The sequence below is a fragment of the Octodon degus genome, unplaced genomic scaffold (genome assembly GCF_000260255.1).
Source record: "Octodon degus isolate 3935 unplaced genomic scaffold, OctDeg1.0 scaffold00022, whole genome shotgun sequence".
Lineage (NCBI taxonomy): Eukaryota > Metazoa > Chordata > Mammalia > Rodentia > Octodontidae > Octodon > Octodon degus.
Window position 1 is genome coordinate 12,326,784 of NW_004524598.1, and position 5,013 is coordinate 12,331,796.

Genomic DNA, 5,013 nt, shown 5'->3' on the forward strand with positions numbered 1-5,013 from the left:
AAACAGGGAAAAGCAATCTTTTGTGGGTGACTTAACAATAACAAACTCATTTCAAATTTGGAGTTAATATTGATACAAATAGCAGTTAATATTATGAAATGTTTGTAACTTTTGCAACAATGCAGATCTCATGATTTCAATAATGCAATATATCATAAGAATTTAAAGATTAAACTCCATAGTATTGACACTGAAAACTATTTTTATCACTAAGTTAATGAGGCTTCAGACTAAAGTGGGGGAAAATCTTTATTTATGAGAGTATATTATGAAAAGTCGTGTCAAAATATTTTAATAGAATTATGATTCGCAAAGTGCTCTTTCACAGAAGGCCATTCTCAGGTCGCAAAGCCTCCTGAGAGCTATAAAGTGTTGCTTCATGTAGAACCCAGGCAAAAAGAATATCAACTGAGGGCCAGCAAGATACCTCAGAGGGGTCTAGAAGTGGCTGCCAGGCTTCTTCTCCAGTCTCCATCTTCAGGTCACCTGCCTCTGCTCCAACCTCTACCATGTCTATGAGAGTGATCCAGAAGTCCTACAAGGTGTCCACCTTTGGCCCACAGGCCTTCAGCAGCCTCTCCTACACCAGCAGACCTGGTTCCACCATCAGATTTTCCAGCTTCTCCCAAATGGGCAGCAGTGGCAGCTTCCAGTGCAGCCTGGGGCTGAGTGGCTATGGCAGGGCTGGTGGTGTGCTGAGCATCACAGCTGTCCAGGTGAACTAGAATCTGCTGCTGCTGAATCCCCTGAACCTGGAGGTGGACCCCAACACCCAGGCTGTGTGTATTCAGGAGAAGGAGCAGATCAAGAACCTCAACAACAAGTTCGCCTCCTTCATCGATAAAGTTTGGTTTCTGGAGCAGCAGAATAAGGTGCTGGAGACCAAGTGGAGCTTCCTGCAGCAGCAGAAGACATCCTGAAGTAACATAGACATGTTCAAAAGCTACATCAATAACCTCTGGGGGCAGGTGGACTCACTGGGTCAGGAGAAACTGAAGCTGGAGGTGGAGCTTGGCAACATGCAGGGGCTGGTGGAGGACTTCAAGAATAAATATGAAGATGAGATCAACAAGCATACAGAGATGGAGAATGAATTTGTCCTCATCAAGAAGGATGTGGGTGAAGCTTACATGAACAAGGTGGAGCTTCAGTCATGCCTGGAAGGGCTGATTGATGAGATCAACTTCCTCAGGCAGCTGTATGAAGAGAAGATACATGAGCTTCAGTATCAGATCTTGGATACATCTGTGGTGCTGTCCATGGACAACAGCCACTCCCTGGATCTGGATGGCATCATCGCCAAGGTCAAGTCCCAGTATGAGGAGATCGCCAACTATAGCCAGGCCAAGGTCAAGCACATGTACCAGATCAAGTATGAAGAATTGAAGACTCTGGCTGGGATGACATTTGCCACATGAAGTCCAAGATATCTGAGAAGAACCACAGCATCAGTCACCTGCAGGCAGAGAATGAGACCCTCAAACACCAGAGAGCATCCCTGGAGGCTGCCATCACTGATGCTGAGCAGCATGGGGAGATGGCCATTAAGGATGCCAATGCCAAGCTGGCCCAGCTGGAAGCTGCCCTGCAGAAGGCCAAGCAGGACATTGTTCTGCAGCTGTGTGAGTACCAGGAGCTCATGAACATCAAGATGACCCTGGACATCGAGATAACCACCTACTATAAGCTTCTGGATGGTGAGGAGAACAGGCTAGAGGCTGGGATGCAAAACTTGAGCATCCACATGAAGACCACCAATGGCTATTCAGGAATGGTAAGCTCACCCTTTAGGAACTTCACAAGCCCTGGCTTCGGGAGCCTCTAAAGCCCTGGCTTCACCCACACCAAGTCTGCTGTGGTTGTGAAGAAGACTGAGACTCACGATGGGAAGCTGGTGTCTGAGACCTCTGATGTCCTGCCCAAGTGAGTGGGCCATAGCAGTATCTCCCAGCTCGCACCTCTCCTATGGCTGCTGCAGAGCCCAAGGGGAGACAGCTAACAGCTGTACAAGGGAGCATTGGGAGCAAGAGACCCACCTGAGGCTAGGCTTAGCCCTCAGTCCACCCTTGACGGACATTACTACTAAGGTACCTCTTCTTGCCCATACCTTCACCAAAACCGAATTAAATTATCTTTCCAAAATAAATCCTGGTTTTTCCACCTGGAAAAAAAAATAAAAGATACCTCAGAGGACTAAATGCCTGCTCAGGCAACTGCAGAGACCAGTATTCTATCCCTGGCACCACATGCCCTGAAGGCCCTGCCCCCGGGGGCATTGAGAGTGGTGATGCACTCCTTTAATCCCAGCTCTGGAGGAGAAAAGAGGAGAATCACTATGAGCTGTGTAGTGAGACTCTGTACCAAATACACACACCAAAAGCAAACCAATTAAAAATCTCAAGAGATTCTGGCACAGCCAAAATAGGAAGACATTACCTGAGATACAGATCTTCAAGAAAGTCTCTCTTCATTTCTGCTTAAATTCTATCACACCACAAGGCCATTCTGTCAAACCCACAAGTATAGCTATAACAAAAGCACAGGCCATGAAAGCAAAAATTGAGCTTCATTAAAATTAAATTTTCTGTTTTGGAAAAGATGCTGTCAAAAGAATAAAAACACATGCCACAGGATGGCAGAAAATATTTGCCAAAGACATATCTGATAAAGCATATTTTTGAATATCCAAAGAACTTTTAAAACTTAACTATAAGACATAGCCAATTAAAAATGGGTCAAAGACCTTAATAAATACCTCAGCAAAGAAGATATAACAGATGATGAATAAATTATATGTAAAGATGTTCCACATCAGGGGAGAAAAAATTAAAACAATGAGTTATCACTGCACACTCATGAGAATGGCCCAAATCCAGAACTCTAACATCTAAGCTGGTGAGAGTGTAGAATAGTAGGACCACCCCCTCCATCATAGTAGGGGTACAAAATATTATTTTAGAAGATGGTTTCATGCTTTCTTATAGGACTAAATACAGTCTTACCATAAAAATCTAGAAATTGTGCACCTTGATGTTTTCCCAAAAAAGCTGAATATCTCTAGTAGCCTAATTCATTACTATTAAGGTTGGAAGCCAACTAAGGAATTCTTCAGCAGTAGAGTGTTTACATAAACTGTGTTACATCCAAGAAGTGGAAAATTATTTAGAACAAAGAGAAACATTATTTAGCAATGAAAAGACATTGGGGAACTTAGATACCTGTTAGGGAAGAAAAGGCAGTGTTCGATCTCAGCTATATAAGATCCTGGAGAAGGTAGGGGACAGTGAAAGGACCAGTGCTTCCAGAGAATGGGGAGGGAGATGAATAGGCTGAATACAGAAGATATCTGGGGTAGTGGGACTACTTTGTGTAAAGCTTATGGTGAATGAGTGCTGCCATGCAACTGATCAAGCCCATGAAGTATATCACTAATTGTAAACCCTAAAGTAAACTGCAGACTTAAGGGCTAATAATAGGTCGATGCAAATTTACCAAGTGGAAAAACATACCTCTTTTTGTGGGACCTAGGTCATATTACAAAATAAAGGAAATGTTTGAAAAGGAAAAAGCAGCACCATTAACTGCTTCTCTTATTCTAGAATATATACTAATCAGCCTGTCTAATTTTGAGCAAATCTAGTATTTGTTTTATTTTGTTTTTACCAGCAGTGGAGTGATAGCTGAAGATTTCAGGCAGCCCTCAGCTTGGGCAGCTTTCCCATGGATTTACAGGTGCTAACCTCTCTATCTTTTGCTACCAGGTATAAAGTTGTCCTCTCCACCTCTTCCCACTACCAATGCCACCGCTCAGGCCTTAGAACATCACACAGCCCCGGAGGCTCCTGAGCAAACTAAGGAAATCTCTGGCTGAAAAATCAAGTGATCACCAGACCAGGTTTTTCACAGTAGCCAAAAACTGTATTAAGTAGAATCTATGACTTCATCAGGAAGACTACATATCAATTATCATTATTGATGACCAATGAGTGCTTAGAAAAAAGCTGTCACACACATTGGAAATCATTTATTTCTACCAGCGTTTGTTAATTCTGAGGAAAAGAAGTGCAGATGAACTTGGAAAAATCTAACTCAACCTACATTAAAAATGTATTAATTAACAATATTGAACTTTAAAACTTAAACATCATGAACTCTGAAGATGATTAAAAATAGTTTGAGATACTCACTTTTCAGTCATTGTTAGATGCTTGATGCTAAACCTAGGTACAATAGTTTGAATGGCATGATTTCTGTATTTATATATTTCTTCATCTAAAAAATTCTAGTTACCTATTTTGACTATCTCTACTCTTCACCTTGAGGTCTTTATATCAAAAGAAATGTGGATGTTTCTCTAGCATCTAAACATCAGACAATTGTGGTAATTAACGGACTGTGTCAAATTGAGTAAGAAACACCCAACTAAACTGCATCAACATAGTTCTGGGTGTGAGTGAAGGAGTTACTAAAAATAGGAGACTCACCCTGTATGTGAGTGACAGAACAAATAAGATTCTAGAGTAAAAGGGAAACAGACAAGACTTGCCAACAGATCCAGGCTGTTGTGCAGGCTGCTTTGCCACTGGGGCCATATGATCCAACAGACCCAATGGTATTTAACTACCAGTGGTGAGTAGAGATGCTGTTTGAAGCCTCTCATGAGCTTCCATGGTTGAAATGCCATGGAGGCTTGAGGTATTCTGGAGCAAGGCTCTGCCATCACCTGCAGACAACTACTCACCCCTTGAAAAACAGATCTTGTCCTGCTACTGGGTCTTTGTGGAAACTGAATGCTTGATTATGGACCTACAAGCTACCTTGTGACCTGAGTTGCCCATCCTGAGCTGAGTCCTAAAGTTGGATGTGCACAATGACACGCCATCATGAAGTGGAAAAGATATATACCTAATCGAGCCAGAGTACGTTCAGAGTGCACAAATAAATTAGCTGAAGCAGTTGCTCATATGTCCATAGTGCTTGCTTCTTCTCTAATAGCCAAGTGGATAGGTTGAC

At 42.5% G+C, this 5,013-nt stretch overlaps 1 pseudogene; it reads left to right on the top strand.

Moving 5' to 3' along the window:
* Window positions 1-509: 509 nt before the first annotated feature.
* Window positions 510-1,927, top strand: LOC101592884 (annotated as a pseudogene).
* The last annotated feature ends 3,086 nt before the right edge of the window (window positions 1,928-5,013 follow it).